The 19,811-nt window shown below is 32.2% G+C and overlaps 1 protein-coding gene across 17 annotated transcripts in view; it reads right to left on the reverse strand.

The window, feature by feature from the left end:
• Nucleotides 1-19,811, reverse strand: part of LOC143253451 (uncharacterized) — a 47,594-nt gene that overhangs the window by 16,309 nt on the left and 11,474 nt on the right. The window contains exon 3 of one of the 17 annotated variants that reach the window (XM_076507361.1): nucleotides 6,381-6,431. The exons of 14 other annotated variants lie outside the window; for them this stretch is intronic. The gene's annotated coding sequence lies outside the window, so the exon portion shown is untranslated. Of the gene's footprint in view, nucleotides 1-6,305; nucleotides 6,432-9,722; nucleotides 18,239-19,811 lie in introns of those variants that run through there. 2 more of the 17 variants (XM_076507375.1, XM_076507362.1) reach the window with 2 other exon arrangements.

Genomic DNA, 19,811 nt, shown 5'->3' on the forward strand with positions numbered 1-19,811 from the left:
AGGGTGGGCACGTGTTGATCAACCAACAGTGCCACCCCTCCATGTACTCGACCACCACACAACCTGTCATTTCTGTACAGAGAAAACTGCCGAATGGAGACAGTATCAGCAGTTTTGAGAAATGTTTCTTGTAAAGAAAGACAAACAGGATGGTAGGAAGCAATCAGTGTTTTGATATCATCCAGATTAGAACGTAAACTTCGACAGTTCCATTGTATCAAGGTGGCCATTTTTAAGAACGGGTAGGTGAAGTGGCTGGAGAACCCTTTGGTTTACGACCACGTCTTTTTCTTTACTGTCTTTAGTTGGAGGAGGTCTATCAACCTCCATGGATCCTGCTCTGGGTTGGGTGGGCAGGTTTTTGTTATTGGAAGGGGAATCCAGTGACTGAGGACACGAACGAATAATTGTTTTGTCTCTTGTGGTGGGAGAAAAAGATGCATCAGAAAAAATGCCTGTATTTGAAACTGAAGGACGTGGATCTTGAGATTTGTTGGAAGGTATGGGAGGAACAGAGATGGGTGTGGAAGTCGATTCATCAACCTTTTTAACCACAGAGGTCAGAAGGCTTTTTGTTTTGAAAACGATCCTCTTGGAGGCACAGAGAGATCTGTCTGCACTCCCACTGTAGTTGTGGAACGAAGTGCAGCAGCATATGTCCAAGATGGAGTTGTGGACAGTAATTTCCGAGCCTCAGGATAACTAATGTTATGTGTCGTTTTCACACACTGCACCTCTTTTTCCTCCAACCATTTTGGGCAAGAATGAAAGTAAGAGGGGTGAGAACCATTGCAGTTTACGCAATGTGGGTTCATGTCACAGTCATAAGCATCGTGGTCCTTGCCTCCACAACGAGCACATGTCAGGGAACCACGACAAGATGTCTTTGAGTGGCCGAATATCTGACATTGGAAACATCGAAGAGGGTTTGGTACGTATGGCCGAACCCTGCAAATGAGATAACCTGCCTTGATGGTGGCAGGTGCACGTGGTGAAGTAAATGTTAAAATGAGGGTATTTGTTGGCAGTGTAACTCCATCTTTGCAAGTGGAGATGCGCCTCACTGCAGAAACTCCTTGAGTGGAGAGACCAGCGAGAATCTCTGACTCGGGAACATTCTTCAAATCCCTTTCAACAACAACTCCTTGTGAAGAATTCAAGGTAGCATGGGGTGTAACCTCAATAGGTATATCCCCAATTGCCTTTGAATTCAAGAGGAGTTCACTGTGTTGGGATGTGGATGTTTCAACCAATATGTCACCAGATCAAAGTTTCTTTACTGATTTTGGAGAGCCAGCAAGTCCCTCTAGTCCCTTTTGAATAAAAAAAGGGGACATTTGCCCTAAAGGTTTTCCGAAGAGAATGTAATATAAAAAATGAGGTATGTGTGTTACTGATGTTGAAGATTGCTGTTCTGAGTATTCAAGACGTGGTCGCTTACCCATTGACTGTTTTTTTACAATTTTATTTAAATTTTTTAGAGGATCCATAGGAAAAAGAAATTTCGGTACCCACTGACCCCACCCACCATGGTAGTACGTCCTCATGGTACAAGGGGACGTACTACAAAGTAACACAAGGACAATGCAGCAACGCCAGAGTTTTGTGAGCACTATACCCAAACACCAGGATCAGGCACAATGTCCACAACACCCGTTGAGAACTTCCAACACTGGTACTTGGTTGACTCTAGCCCAAGTGGACCAGCCGATTGACCCAAGGGGGGCCACCCAAAGGCCGCCCGTCTACAGGAATTCGAGGTCAAAGTGGTGTTAGGGTTGGACCCCTCAACCACCAGGATCCTCTCCTCCCCTTCACGGGTCGCCACACACGGCAAACACGTGGGTGGATGTTTAGATCCCAGAGAAGGTAACCATATAGAACAGAACCTTCCCTGGGAGGTCCCCTCACCACGTACAGGAATCCACACCGAGGGGGAGTGGTCATGGAAAATATGGATAAAGCTGCACTGTAACTGGTGATAAAGATATGGAGAGATCATCCTCAAAAGTTATTGAAAATAAAGTGAGATGAGGGAAAAATGGATGACTTAGAGGGAGAAAATGGTAGATGGATAAACTGTAAGGATTGATGGCTGATGAAAGTGAGCAAGATGATGACCTATTCTGCATCAAAAAAGATACTTGTCTTGCAAAATACTTTTTCTTTTGTAGTTCATAATGAAACATAAGTTACACAATAACTAATCTATGCTGTTCCCACCATGAGAATCAAAACTTGTTTTTTTTTGTGTTATTAAGTACACAAACTTACTGTTGGGCCACTATGGGGTACAAAGGACCAGATAAAAGCTGCACATGAAGATAAAAGTGTGGAATATGATGAGGGATGATGAATGTCAAAATATGATGTACACAGGGGCCTCAAAGATGGAAGAGACAGAAGCCTCAGCACCATTAATAGGCAATGAAAACCTGGCAAGAGATGCTTGTTAATTAAATATAGCATGTTGAGAAAAACCCAAAAAGAAGAATAGACATACAAAACAAGGGTGGGCCACTACATACTCAGATGAAATACTACAAGGGCAAGGAAGCCTAGGACTGGTGACCAAAAACATGGAAGCTTGGAGAAGGGAGAGACCTCAAATGCATTGATAGAAGGACTATTGAAAGAGGAACAATATACAGAAACACAAGATGTAAAGCCCACTTTATCTGAAGATTCAGTCTAGAAATAAAGCCGACCCATCATCACATTAAAAGCTGATAGAACATGGAAGACTAACAAACAGATGCTGTCAATAGTCCAAAACTTAAAGTCTCAACATGGATAATTACAATTATTCCAAGCAATAAATATATAATGTTAAATGGAGTTTCTCTAGCAGCTAAATGAACATAAAAGAAAATATACAGTACCTTGATTACTGGCAGAATCTTACCCCTACCATGTAATACAGTGGACATACAAAGAAATATAATACTATAATGGTATGCAAAATATACTTAATACATGCATTATATATAAAAAAAAAATTACAGAAATTTAAAAATAATGACAAAATTATTTACAAAAAATTATTAATAATGTTTATTGGAGGTGAAATAATTAGAATCACTTTTTTGGGCATCTTTATATCAGTGGACCAATTGCAGTTGTACCACTTTTCCTGTATACAAGCTGCTATTGCATGGATATTTTTAGAACCACTGAAGATACACCAACATAGAAAGGTGGAGGATAGGACCGATGTTAATAATAAAAATGTTAGGCTTAGTATTGCAGAACCTTAACATTTTGGTATTTATGTTTTGCTGTCTTCCGTGCTAATGCTATAGTATTCTAATTACGATCTTTCTTACTAAAATTTTTGTGAGCAACCACCTTGTCACCTTGGGCTACAGACTGGGAAATATGTGGGATGCTGCAAGCTAGAATACCCTCATCTGTTCCTTTTCTTCTAAACATGTGAAATCAGCAAAGTTGAACTGGAAAGACAGTGTACTACGAAAATCTGAATCATTATATTATGTACCCTCTTTTTGACTTTTGACCTGGTGTTGGAATTGTTTTTTGTGACTAAGTTTTAATTTTTTGTTTTTTCATGTATATGTTTTCATTTATCTATTTTCTATTTTTTTTCTCTATAAAATATAATAACTTCACACACACGTCGTAGAGATATAAACTTTCCTCCTTAAGGGTCTGTCTGTGACTCACTTTATACACAACACATATTCTAACACTTCATTAAAAAACCTTTTTACTCCTAGATGTAATGGTAAAAAGTAGTAGTAAGAATATTTAAGTGTGAATCACACAGTCATCACTTCAAGGACGTTACATTTTAAAGGAACAGTTATAGCATCGGAAAGCAAAAACCATTTTCATTTCATTTAATACCTTTCAATGTTATTTACTGTTAAATGAATGGGAAAATCAATTTCAGGTGCTTTAACGTTTTCCAGCAAGTTAACAACCAACACAAAAAATGTGTCAATAGATACTTATATACACACGGCAGTAGTACTGACAAAGATGCAAAAATATGTCAAATTAAATGTATTGTTCAATATTTTCCCAGTTAAAAAAAAACTACAAAAAATTCATTAAAAGTCATATCTTCAGTTAAAAGGTGTTACTAAGGTTAGAAGTTTGATTGTCTTAGTAAGTTGTATGATCTGATAATGAGTGCTAGCTCAAAACATCATCCTTCACTAAATAAAAACATAAAACTTTACCACTGTTCAGCTATTCTTCTATTTACATATCTTCACAGCCTGTGTGGCTTTAACTATATGCTTATTTTTACAAACACAACAAAAACACTGCTTGTTTTTTTTATTTTGGACATAAATGCCATTTAATTTACTGAATAAATTATCTATTACTTCAATGAAAAAACAGTAAATAATCTTTCAATACATCATTTTGCAGTACTCTACACTGTTAAAAGCTCAAGGAATTAAATAAACATTAAAAGCAGAATTTTTTAAAAGACTCTGGCTTGACCTCTGGCAACTTATTTTAAATAATATCAATACTGTATCTTAGGTTATATTCATAATACTACAGGTTATGTCAGCACACTTACATATGAGATACATGGTATCACTCTTGAAAAAACAGGGTTTTTGGTTTACTACAAACTGATGTTTGTAATAGTTAACATAAACTTTCTTTCTGGTGACAAACAATAACTGTATAGAGACTGTACTACTATGGAAACAATGTGCTTGATTGTGGTGAAAAATGTTTAAGGAAAAAAAATATTTTTGTTTCAAAGCAGAGTTGGTTTGGGGTTGAAATAAAAACAATTTTTATTCATCCTAAAGAGATGTTATTTTTTTAAGGTATGAAGTTAAAGCTACTTCAACTAAAAACAAAATTTAAAATACTGTTCATGTGAAATGATGCAATGTTATGCTGCAACCCACCACATTGTCAGGCCAGTAATCAAGCAAATTACATCCATTTCAATGTACTAATGTTAGTACAAAGTTGATAGAGGAAATGGTTTTATTCTTCATGTATATGAAATCAGGGAATTATAATCAGTTTTAAAATGTTTTGGGCATGCCATTAGAAAATGTAAAATGACAATTTAACAGAGTAAGTGCAGCCAGCAAGCCAATGAAACCAAAATAAAGTTAATGTATTTATAATGCAAGATATTTTAGACACAAAATCAGTGGCTGGAGAGACCACTTAGATAGGGGGTGGGGATTCCAGATGAAGTTTTAAAATGCACCATAACCAGTCAACTCCTACAGAGATCCAGAAACTGATAGTAAACCACTTAACCAGCCCACATCTCAAGAGAGAAATCACTTTTAAGTAGCCAAAAAGTGTGAAACTTAAACTGTCCAAAAATAATGTAAACCCAATAAACAGTTTATAGACTATACAAACTGATGAGCTACCTTATTAGGACTCCTACTTCATATCAGGTTGTACCACCTTCAATCACAAAATAATATACAATGTCTTGTTAAGTTGCAGAGAAAGAGTCCTTGACCACTAAACAGGAAAAACCTCGATGATATCTGATAAGTGTGGCAATCAGAACTAGCTCAAATTAACAAGTCAACTTTCAGGATGTCAGAAAAACATGTGGTTCCAAGAAATCTTGACAAAAAATGATAAAAACACTATAGTCCGAGTGCTTTGAAAAGGCAAACATTTCTTTTTCAGGGACAAATTGAGAACACCAGTCATTTATATTTTATAATGACTAAGGTTCACTTAGGTTATAAATTATCTCAACACAATGGAACACATTTTGATGTTAGATTATTAATTCCTTCAGCACGGACTTGGACTCTGAGATTGATCTCCTAACCATTTTGCACTTGTTATACTTTTTGTGCTATAAATTTTAAATTATTAAACACTTTACAAAATTTGGTAGGTTACAAGTAAGCATGACAATGCTTTCACATCATTTCTTTAAAATTAAGTTTTAAGGTTCATTGAGGAATATTTTTCTCATACCTTTATTTTTACATTGTCTATCTAACATGTAAAGTAATTTCAAATTTCATGTGCAGAATCTTTATAACAACCATATAATTATCAAATGTTTCTTACGAAAGAAACTTTACATTTTATTTGTTATTTTCACTAATAAATCTCTGTATGGGCCTTGTAGAATTGACCAATCTCATAACCACCATAAAAAATTAGGAAATAAAGAAATTATGATTCTTTCTAGAATTAAAACAGAATATAACATGAAAATATAAATGCTTACACGAAATAGCTTAAATCTTATAACTTTACATGTTTTTATACACACACATTTATTTATTATTTTTATTATATTGACTTTTCATCTGTACCTAAATAATGATACAGAAGTTATAATGACCTGGAACATGCAATCATGCTACAGCATTCAATAATATAAAACTGACCTTTAGTTTAATCTTCATAAAGTGACCCTGTCTTGACTCTATTTTAGTAGACTAGAATTTTTTAAAAAACATATTTCAATTATTACATGTGTATATAGATTACTACTATACAAAAATAAGTGATTAAACTTATTTTTCTTAAAATATGGAATAGTAAATATAAAAGTAAAGCAAACAACTACCTCTTTTAACTATAAACTTTGTACTTGGTTGTGGCTTGATGCAGGTTGTTAAGCCTTTTAAAATTTTGTACGTGGAAGATACAAAATTAAATTTTTTCAGGTTTCACATCTGCAGTTTAATAACCAAAAAATCATAAATTATTATATTAACCACAGAATTTAACTATAATTTATCAAGCTTAGTAACCACGAGATGTATTTTGATCTAGTAAAATATGATATTTCAAGCAAACTAAAGACAGAAACTACCTGCTTGAAATATTGATTTGAAAGAACGAGGTAGCCTCGTATTACGTTAAAATGGCAAAGAAAACCAACTGGAGGTCTTTCAATACTTTTGATTCACGTGTCATATATTGAAGTATCTATATAAAGGATCCTTTTCAAAAATGGAAAGAGGTGAACATTCACTATGTTGTATTCAGTACGTATATAATATCACAACAAGTTAAAAAGATATAAGGTACTTATTTTATATTCTAGCATTCAATATTGGTGGTTTTAGTTTTGTACAAATTAGGAACATACCATGAAACACACAAAAATTGACATTTAACATTTTGATACTTACTTTTCAATTAAGAAACCAAATAATGAACAATACTCTAGTTTTAATTATAATCTACAGTTTGATACCAAATTAACTGATGTAAGTTCATAAAATAGTAGTTCAATAAAGTTTTGAATGCAAGTCAACTTTGATACCATGTCCTTTAACCTGTGACCCCTCTAGAAATGGTTAAAGTAACAAAAACACAAATATTTGCACTATCAGTGATACTTGATTGTTTTCAAAGATTTATTTACTTTATTATAAGATGTTTTACTATTTACAGCCACTGTCTTGTTTAAGGAAGGAGGCAAAACTTCCAGTGTTTTTCTCATCTTCACTAAAATTTCAATTCAATAATAACAAAGTCTCTTCATCAGATAAATCAAATGTCAAATCATCCAGTGTCCCAATCTGCAATGCATATCAAATACTTAGCAATAAAAACTTTTTAACTTTGATGTAGTGGGTTTCAGATGTTAAACAAACTGTCTTACTAGTAGATTAATCATTTAGTTCAGCCATTATTGTACTCATGTAAGAGTGCAAGGGCTTTGGTTCAACCCTGAACCAAGAAACTACTCAAAATAGATTGTCACAATGACAGTCTTTACCTGATACACAAGAGCATCAAAATATTTGCACATATGTGCATAATGAACACTAAATAATTTTATCAACAGAAAGATTTTCCTAAAACGTGAAAGATTATTTCAATAAGAATAGTATACAAATTCTGGTTCTAATAAATGACAGACATTGACAAATAGTTAATAGTAACTCTACTATATGTCACAGATTATTATTTTTAAGCTTACATAAAACATCAATACAGTTGAATAATTTTTTCTTGGAAAAAAGAAATTTTATTATTTACTAATGTGTGTATATGTGGATTGTACAGTATATAGAGTGAAATAAAGCATAATTTGTTTAACTTGAAGTAAGGTATATATCTTTTACATCTAGTACATACAACAAGAGTCTGAAAGATTGGTGGTCTTCCAAAGAATCTAGTTATACTGGAGATCTACAAAGAACACTATGGGTCAGAAAACCTAGCACAAATTAATACAATACATAGTATGAAACACTAAGCTTATCAGCATTAACAAATTAATCACATATCACAACTTGCAATATGTTTTGTCTGTTTTCAAAACAATTGACAATATTTTTCATTAAATATACAGCACATTGTTATTGAAGCTTGCGAGTCTTTCTTAACTCATAAAAATAATAAGACCTTAACAGAATAATACACAAGTCTCAAAGCACTTACTCAAAACACTCAAGTTTAATACCTAAAGTTGAAAGACTTTCCCCAGCACAGCAATTGACATCAATTTGGAATGGATGGTATATCTACTGATTGAGGTCAATAACAAAGGGTTTAAACAAAGAACAAGAGATCAAATTTATCTCATCCAGAGTACCAAGAACAGATCTTTTAGCCACTATATAATCAGATCAGGGTCATTAATAATAGACTTAATAACTCATTAATTATGGGAAAATTATTATTTTAGACAGTATTTGGTACTGTATGTAGGGAACAAGTTTCTTGGAGTAATTCAGGATGGTTTTTCTATATCAAAGTGTCATAGAGACAACCAGAATGAATGTTATTTTAGACTTACTGTTAACAATCAAAATGAACTTTTGCAAGTTAAAAGTGCCTGAACATTTAGGGAAGAATAGCTGTTCCACAACTAGATTTGAAGCTTTGCTACATGTTGATATGAAAAGAAATAAAAGTTTAGATTCAGTTATGAGGTCATTAGACATAGTTTACCAGTAGTGAAGAAGGAAATGAGTTAAACAGCAATGTGGAACAGGTTTAGGAAGTTTTAAACATATATATCCTTTAAGGAAACTAAGTTTATCAAAGACAAAGTATAAAACATGATAAATGTAACAAGTTTAAGAAGTTTAAACTGACAAGCAGGATAGAGATTTGGCATTATTATTGGGAAGCTAGAAATTTAAATAAAAAATAAACTAGGAAGTCAAACAAATTTGATGAACAATGCAAAACTAAAAGCAAGGTTCTTTTAAGCATGTTGAAGGAATGAAAAAAAAAGTTAAAATGAGAGTTTGAACCTTAAGATATGATATAGCAAGGTTTTTGTTGTTTTTTTAAGACTACAAGATGGCTGAACTTTTAAATTTTACCTTTTTTTGCTTTTTAAGAAGAAAGAAGATACTGGTAATATTTCTCACCAAGCATTATATGGAAAACATTGAATACTATCCTGAATCTCACTGATATTAATCCATTAATACTTTAGAAGTAGAAAGACTGTGAGAGTAAAAACATAAAACATCAGGGCCAGATAAAGTTTTACCAGTTTTAGAGTATGTTAACAGATAATTGGCATACACCTGATGATTGGAACTTTCCTCATATTCCTCCTATGTTTTAAATGAGTAATAATAATTGCCCTGCAAATCAGAGGCTATTAGTTTTGTATAGAAATATATTTTTGGAAAGCCTGAAAAAAACAACCTTTGCAAAATTATTTAATGGAGAAATATCAATAGTTATGCCTAACTGGAAACAGTCAACAAAGCATGGGTCTTCTTAGCTAAGAAGGAATGCTGACTTACTGGGAAATGTCTAGAAGTGTAGAGGTCTTCTAGTATGGCTTCTGGGTATGGAAGGTTATACTAAAGGAATAGATTAAAATATCTTTATTTTCTCTTGAGAAAAGAAGGATAAGGAGGAATCTTACTCAAGTTTATAAACTTACTCAAAAGAATAAAACCAAGACCTCCAATTCCTTCGTGCCATATTGTGAAGATAATATGACGAGAGAACAGGTGTTTAAAATGGCATCTAGGCTGAAATACTTTTTTTTTTTTTTAGCAGGGTGATTTGTTTACAGAATATGTTGCCACTGACAGTGGTGGAGGTTGGTATATTACAAAAAGTTAATAGGGGTAATTTGGTGGCTTCCTGGAAAGTACAATAGTAAATTTACTTTTTTTTTATTGTGGTTGGTAGTATGCAAAATAGCCTTAAAATATCAAATAGTCCCTTGCCATTCATAATTTATGCTACTTTACATCACAAATGTACAATTTGTAACAAAATGTTTGGTACTAAAACAAAGAATCTTTACATCTAAAAAAAAAGTCTTTAAAATATATTAAATCAGACATGATAAAACCACACAACCATAATTAATCTATTTCTCACCACCACAGTCTTTCAAAAAGTGGACAGTTAATATTACTGCAGGATCACTTATACACATCTAGCATGGTTTAATGACATCAAAACCACTTACTGTAACAAACAAACAATGAAAAAAGAGAAAGAAAGAAGGGACATTTAGTCAGACAAACAAACATTACTCAGAAAACTCAAGTAAAGATGGGACTTGTATTAACATCAAAGCCGTTACAATTAACACTGACACTTGAAACTGAAGAGAAGAGCAAAGACAACAACAATACCTTTCACAAAACCTAATTTTACTCATGACCATGGTTTCATCAGATATCTTAAATTTGCATTTAAAACTCAATAAAACAGGTGTAATTTCCTACACATCGATAGTAAATACCTTATTTTCATGAATGAAATCATAATGGCTAAATCAAACCTGTATTACCGTCATAGCAATAAACTTATATTTTAGTTATGAACATTATAAAACACATTTTATATAATGTGCAGGTATAAAAATTTATGAATTGTCTGTAATATCATGCTTTTAACATTTCTAATCAAAGAAAATTAAAAGTGAAATCATTTTGGAAACCACAGTTTGTTTTGTTTTTTTATTGTTAACACTTTACAACTCTGGTCTATTGGACAATGCTGTTGTTTTCTCAAATACTGTTTTTGAGTTTCGCACAAAGCTACACGAGGGCTATCTGCACTAGCCGTCCCTAATTTAGCAGTGTAAGACTAGAGGGAGGGCAGCTAGTCATCACCACCCACCACTACTCTTAGGCTATTCTTTTACCAACAAATAGTGGGACTGACCATAACATTATAATGCCCCACAGCTAAAAGGGCGGACATGTTTGGTGTGATGGGGATTCGAACCCGTGACCCTCGGTTTATGAGTCAAGTACCTTAACCGCCTGGCAATGCCGGGCCGAGGACAATGCTATACTAGAAAAGAAATGTTCACTATAATTCTGAATTTACTATATGTATTTTTGTGAAATTTGGGCAAGCTTTTAATTAAATGTTACAAATCTCTTGTATATTAAAAAAATACAATTTTTTGATAAATTATTTTTACTTCTGTCTAGGAATTTACTGTGTCAGTGTGACACTTAAGTACAAGACAATTTTCATGTTAAAATTTTTTTTCATTTTACAGTTTTATATTTTAGTTCCATAACGTTTACGATCTCCTAAATTAATATCAAAAGTTTTTCTGGTAAAACGTTAACTGTTATTTTGTCTAACTAAACACTAACAACAGTGAAACCAGTCACAATCAACTTACAGTGAAATAAAACATTAAAAATCAACAAAGAACAATAACTTTTTCTTCCTTCTTTCTTTGCATAATTTATTTTGTTTCATGTAGATCTTATCTCCAAAATTTCAACTGTCAAGTTTATCACATTTATTTTCTGTAAATCTATGGTCTTATTGTTGTTACTTAGTGCCAATTTCAGTATTGACCCTCCAGTCAAGTATAATAATCACAGCAAAATTTAATTAGCTACAAGTTATAACTGTCACAAGTAAACAAAGTGATGAGTTATCTTTACAATAGCAAAACATAACTGAGTTAGGCCTGATTTTGTAGTTAGTTCTTTAAATTAAAAAAAAATTATTGGAACTTCCAGATATACAATTTATAATATTTAAAGATGCCAAGAAAAAAAATCTATTTTCTTTTAGGAGAAAACTTTCCTGTCAGTTAAAATATGTCTATACAGATAAGATAATGTCGTATAGCTAATTTCATTTAAAGTTGTAACAAGCAGAGACACTACATTGGGTGTTACAAATTTATTTATATCCCATAAAGTTTGAAGATTAAATTTCATATCATGGCTTGTCCATACATACAGTTTAAGTTTCTGATTGTTTCAGCCAATCTGACAGAGTTATAAGGAAAAGGAGAGAATTTGAAAAAAGAAGCTCTTAGGAGAGTTGAGCCATGTGACACAAAGAAGCCATCATCAAGAATACATTTGATTTTAGAAATTAAAAATTGCATAATATGAAAAATTTTAAATTTTAACCTACATTTCACAATTAAACTTACTAACATGCATTAATAAATTGTTTAATTAGATTTTGAAAGTAATTCTTCAAAACATTGACACTCACTTTGACCAAGCAATAAACATAGTTAATTCAGAACTTATTTTTATCTTTTGACATGAGACTCAGACAGTTAATTTTGTGTTACATGTAAGTATACCACTTCTCTATAGCTTTGTCTATTCAGTAAGTGTATTTCACATAATTTATAATAATTGATTTGTCTCTGGACACATACTCCTGTAAAATTCATTCCCCAGACTAACATTATGTAAATTTATGACTAATGAAAGGTTATCTTATGACAATTGTAGCTCCTCTTATACGTAGTTGTAGAAAATAAAGTGAAAAATGTAAAATATGAAACTGCAAATTTACGAGTATTAACACATGGAGCAAAGAGATTTGGTGAAGATCCATTAAAAAGGGGTGTAGTAGTGGTAACAAAATGCAAAAACAGCCATAAAAAAAACACAAAATACAACACTGAAAATTTTATCTCCACATGTACACAATTGGGATCAATTTATTTTGAGTTATGCAATCTTATTTTAAATTGTTAATATTAATTCAAGCTTAAGTGTGTTTGCTCTTTTGCTATATAGTATCAAGTACATATGATAAATAAACTTTTACACCTTTTTGCTGACTGTCAAGACATTAAGATTTGGGAGTATGACAAAATGAAAGAAATATTGAGCTTGATACACAACTTCTTAATCTTCAAAATTATATTTAATTAAAACAAATATTGAGGTTTAAACACTTTACACTGTTGTATGTTATAGTAGGCCTACATTACAAATGACATTAGTTAATGTAAAATAAAGTTTGTTACACAAAGTAACTCAATAAGCAACATTATAAATCCCAATTCTGATCCAAATACTTCATGAAAACACACTGGCTGATCAACTATGATTTTTGAAACAAATTCTATATTCTACAAAACTATCTTGTTTGTTGTGCATCTACATAATGTACTTTTTAATACTGTAGATAACTATGTCACATCCTATGGACTTTCTTGGTACCTAGACCTATCTGATAAAACTTTAATCTTAACATCACCATTAAAATTCACAGCTCTCTCTAGCTCACATTTAAATTATTTTATTAGAAATTTAGGTAATAATAATATTTTGATTCATTTCAAGTTAATTTAGGAATATAAGAGTTAACTTAGATTAATCTGCTTGGTTTGTACAACCACACTTCAGGTTGTTCATAGTACACAAACTTGTGTTTGTATTTGTTTACCCTGTACTCAGTAAATGTGTGCAATTAGCTCGACCAATCAGTATAATTATTACTTAAGAGCATCTAAATTAATCAGCTAGTCAAAATTACGATTAAACTAATTAATTTAACAAACTGAAATCAATGTTTCCATTTACTACTACTACTTCATTATTCCAATTATTCAAGTAACCAAAAATAATTCCATTTTAATTTCTCATTATTTGTGATAAATCCATGATTGTTAATCTTAACTAACTAGTGTCAACTCCTGAAAATAATTAAGTAATCAAAAATATTATTTCTAATTACTACTACCTTAAATTATTTCAACTATCAAAATATTTTATATTAATAATTCTGTCAGCATCACTGCAAATACTGTCATTCACGAATGCAAGGATATAGTCTACTGGCTGTTGGTTACGTAACTACTCAAGAATGAGAAAAAAGTCAACCAGAAAAAAACACAAACTAAATTACACAAACAGGTTAAAAAGTCAGAAAAGTGTTTTGAATAACAGTATCAATAACAGCTAAGCCAAATCTAAGATAATTATTCAAACCATGTAAACTAAATGAATTAATAATAAAGCTGTTATTAATACAGTTAACTAATAAAAAGTAAAATGCTTATTCTGGAACTTTTCATTTTAAACCATTCACAAAATACAACTTTTTTTTACCTGTTTACGTAACTGTCTTTTTTCCCAGTCTTTATTAATGCCAGTGACTAGCCACAGTGATGACTGTTGTTCTATGTTTACCATAAAAGTCTAAATGAAAGTGAAGATCTAACAATATGATTCTTCTTTACTACAAGCTACAAACAAACATCGTTACTTTGTAAGTGACTTACTTTAACATGCTAAGCAATTATTCTTTATTCACTCAAAAAATGTTGGTTGTTCAACTTTCTCACTTAACAGTTTGTGACAAACTGTTAGACACACAACAGCAAAACATTATACAACATTGTTAAGTATTTAATCTACTTAAACAACAGGAATCCTGTTTAATTATCTCTAGCTCTATATGGATAGGAAGCACAGAAAGGGAAACAAAAGATGGGTTGTCGTCACATCCTGCTTAAACACTAAAGTGTGCACCAAGCTTTAATAAGTTTTTGATCTATTGATTTCTTAGCAAGCACTTGTTTGTACAGCTTCGAGCCTGTACCTTAAAATACAAGCAGGTCCATTACTGTATTCTTTCTGTATGAACAACTTCTCACTTAAACATCTGTGATTATACTAACAAAAAAGCTCACCAAATATTACTGGAAAACAAAACTATTGCATATAAAATTGACAATGCACAAAATAACTAAACAGAAGAAATTCAAAATTTTCTTTCCCATAAACAAGTTTCATACTGATGCCTTTAGATAAAAAATTAAAATATATGACAATCATGTGATCATGTCTTCTTCTGAGCAAAAGTCATTCTCTTCCTAGAGATAATTATCTTTAGTCTGTTTTTAATGAAGAGTGGGATTGGCTATCACATTACAAAAGTTTTTTTGTAATAATTCCCAAGCATAGATTTATGGTAATTTTTTTTACATTTCTTTTTATCACAGATGTTTGGAATGTAATTCTGCATCTTCAATCAAGGGCGTATTCCCACCTTTCCTACGTGGATCCTACTTAGCTCAACATCATGATGTGGTGCCACACACATCACACCATGCTTGATCTGGTTCTTGGAACACCCTCCTTTACAGACGTTTATATAGCAGAAAAAGTTACAAAAGTTAGGAGAGATTTGTGTCTCTGTTAGCAATTAATTTCCACTAAAATAGAAACAGACAATCAAGAGAAAACACTATAGAAGAAAAAGTGGAATTATATTCATTTAACTTACAAAATTTGAAGAAACTGAGCATGACCAGCCATCACTTCGCTTTTATATACTACGTATACATTGATACTTATAAAAGTCAATTTTTTAACACTGATGCTGGAAAAATTCAAACACTTCTAAATTTAAACATTCGATCTTATTACTTTGATTTCTATAATAACTCAATTTACACCTTATGAATTAGTTTTTAATTTTTGCAAACATGTCACTTAGTATTATCACAGGCTTTCTTACAAAACAGTAAATACTGAGCTGTCTCTAAGTGTCAAAGGTTAGCATGAATTTGTTTTCACTGAATTTTATATTATCCACCACACTGTAACAAGAACCTTTACTAGACCTATTACATAAAATCTAAGAACTTGAGGAGAAACCCACAAAATAACATCCATCATATCACATACTAAGCTGTATATACAATACATTTATAGATACAGTAATTTATGATTAAAAAAGTAATTCAATCCTACACTATATCTGATGATATCTATCATACTACAAGGTAATTAAAATATCTTTAAAGAAAATAAAAACAACTGAAAACATAATGAGCAGTTTCTTGGCAATGGCTGATCATTCTTGATTAGCAAAACGTAACCGATTTATAAGCTGACGATTACTGACTGATTATCTACATCTAATTTCTAGAGAAATGTTTGCAACTGCATTTGTTTGTTGGGAATGCAACATTACTATTTCCAGTACCTTCATATTGCAGACAATATCTTATACACATCATTATTGAAAAGTATAAAAACCTTAGCACATGAGTATCCCACATGCTGGAACTGTTACTGTTGTTAAAACTATTCAATAAAGTAGATGGTCCAATAACACTATGTAACATAAATTTTGTTCCTGGATAGTATGGGTTATTTCTTAATTGCTTATGTTGAAAAAGTACAGAAAATGGCCATTATTCCCTTCAAACTTTGCTTTTGTGACCTGGATAATGAAATTTAGAAAATAACCTATTTCCTATGTAAAAATGGGCAAATTTACACATTTTCATTTACATAAGGTCTGAATAAAAACATATGAATCAAGGTTTACATGTATTTATACTAAAGTTATATAAAATGAACAAAAATGTTTAGAAATAAGTAGTTCTTGGAGATTTGCGACTGTAATGTAAATCACTTTCACATATCAGCCCCCAAATATAGTCTCCCATCATGTTTTCATTATATGCTATGAGGTCACAAAAGCAAAGTTTGAAGAGAAAATAGGTATTTTCCATTTATTTTAGGCACAAGCAATTGGGAAATAATGCTTTCTGTCCAGGAACAAGTAAAAATTTTATTACATAATGCAATGTATGGATACTTTATAGAAAGCTTTTAAAAAGAACAAGAAAACAATTTCCTGCTAAGAGCAGTACAGAAGCTTTCACATTTTGTGTGTGTGTGTGTGTGTATAACATTAAAATTTCACATTATTAGATTTTATAATAATCTAATTTAATCTAATATGGTTAGGAAAAAAATCACTGTGTAACATTTTATAGTTTCAGAAACAATAAAGGTAAAAGAAACAAGCTGGTTGAAAATGTATCTCACAACAGCTGGTACAGGTATTAAACACTTTTACTAATAAGGCTGAGTACAATGTTTTGACCTAGAAGTAAAAGTGTTAATACCCATATTCTTGAGTTTTACATTCAGGATGCATTAAGAACAAAATACAAAACCCTACAACCTAAATGCTTTTGGAAATGTGGACCTTCATCAAGAGTAAATTAGGAAGTTTACTTTTTATTAATAAAAGTCCATCTTTTGAAAGAATTCAGGATACAGGATTTTGTATTTTCACAGTGATGTTTGTTTGTATTGAATTTCTTGCAAAGTTACACAAAGGCACCTAGTCATAACCACTTACTGCTATCTCTTGGGATACTCTTTTATCAAGGAATATTGGGATTGGCCATAACCTTATAATGTCCACATGGTTGAAACCAGCAAGTGTACCTCAGTGTGATGGAATTTCAAACCTTTGACTCTCAGATTACAAGTTTAGCACCGTAACCACTTGGCCACGTTACTACGCCTTTTATCACAAGTTATACATTTTATATGCTACTACAGGGTGTTTGGAAAGTCACTGTGGAGTTTTGTAATGGCATTGTATTCAGTCTATTTCAAGCCAGCAACTGATAGCAGTGTTTAAAAACAAAATAAGAAGGATCCAGGCCTGTATTGATGCCAACAGGGGTCACTTTCAACACTGTTTATAATTTTCATTCATATCCACCTCCTGTATTCTATATTGAAACATGTCTGTTAATAAAAATAAAAGTGCACAGTGACTTTCCGAGCACCCTGTAGTAGGGTATCTCAAGCGTCAGTGTTTTGGTCTTTGCTTTTTCTCACTCACATAAATGATACTGATAAGGAACATATCTAATAAATCAGTAAAGTTTACTGGTAACATTAAATTCTAGAATATGTCTATTTGTATATAGGTACTGGAAAATGTCTTAGATCACTTAGTGAGTTGGAGATATGTGAAATGCAAGGAAACAAATCTTGAAAAGGTCTTTAGGCCAATGACTTTATGACTGAGAGTGAACTTCCTTGCTTTCTCAAGCTATCAGTTGACATACACTATGATCTATTCATCACGAGCTGCACAGAAGTACAGATTTCCCTGACAAGTACAACCATTCTAAGTAATGCCATAGAGACAAAGTGTATAATATTGGTGCTAATAATAATATGATGAATGTCATCAGGTTAGCTGTAATAATAGACCTGGATGGAGAATGCTGTGTAAATGTTATACTAATACCAATAATAGACCTGGATGGAGAATGCTGTGTAAATGTTATACTAATACCAATAATAGACCTGGATGGAGAATGCTGTGTAAATGTTATACTAATACCAATAATAGACCTGGATGGAGAATGCTGTGTAAATGTTATACTAATACCAATAATAGACCTGGATGGAGAATGCTGTGTAAATGTTATACTAATACCAGTAATAGACCTGGATGGAGAATGCTGTGTAAATGTTATACTAATACCAATAATAGACCTGGATGGAGAATGCTGTGTAAATGTTATACTAATACCAATAATAGACCTGGATGGAGAATGCTGTGTAAATGTTATACTAATACCAGTAATAGACCTGGATGGAGAATGCTGTGTAAATGTTATACTAATACCAATAATAGACCTGGATGGAGAATGCTGTGTAAATGTTATACTAATACCAATAATAGACCTGGATGGAGAATGCTGTGTAAATGTTATACTAATACCAATAATAGACCTGGATGGAGAATGCTGTGTAAATGTTATACTAATACCAATAATAGACCTGGATGGAGAATGCTGTGTAAATGTTATACTAATACCAGTAATAGACCTGGATGGAGAATGCTGTGTAAATGTTATACTAATACCAGTAATAGACCTGGATGGAGAATGCTGTGTAAATGTTATACTAATACCAGTAATAGACCTGGATGGAGAATGCTGTGTAAATGTTATACTAATACCAGTAATAGACCTGGATGGAGAATGCTGTGTAAATGTTATACTAATACCAGTAATAGACCTGGATGGAGAATGCTGTGTAAATGTTATACTAATACCAGTAATAGACCTGGATGGAGAATGCTGTGTAAATGTTATACTAATACCAATAATAGACCTGGATGGAGAATGCTGTGTAAATGTTATACTAATACCAGTAATAGACCTGGATGGAGAATGCTGTGTAAATGTTATACTAATACCAGTAATAGACCTGGATGGAGAATGCTGTGTAAATGTTATACTAATACCAGTAATACACCTGGATGGAGAATGCTGTGTAAATGTTATACTAATACCAGTAATAGACCTGGATGGAGAATGCTGTGTAAATGTTATACTAATACCAGTAATAGACCTGGATGGAGAATGCTGTGTAAATGTTATACTAATACCAATAATAGACCTGGATGGAGAATGCTGTGTAAATGTTATACTAATACCAGTAATAGACCTGGATGGAGAATGCTGTGTAAATGTTATACTAATACCAGTAATAGACCTGGATGGAGAATGCTGTGTAAATGTTATACTAATACCAGTAATAGACCTGGATGGAGAATGCTGTGTAAATGTTATACTAATACCAGTAATAGACCTGGATGGAGAATGCTGTGTAAATGTTATACTAATACCAATAATAGACCTGGATGGAGAATGCTGTGTAAATGTTATACTAATACCAGTAATAGACCTGGATGGAGAATGCTGTGTAAATGTTATACTAATACCAGTAATAGACCTGGATGGAGAATGCTGTGTAAATGTTATACTAATACCAGTAATAGACCTGGATGGAGAATGC

This window comes from Tachypleus tridentatus, chromosome 6 (genome assembly GCF_004210375.1).
Source record: "Tachypleus tridentatus isolate NWPU-2018 chromosome 6, ASM421037v1, whole genome shotgun sequence".
Lineage (NCBI taxonomy): Eukaryota > Metazoa > Arthropoda > Merostomata > Xiphosura > Limulidae > Tachypleus > Tachypleus tridentatus.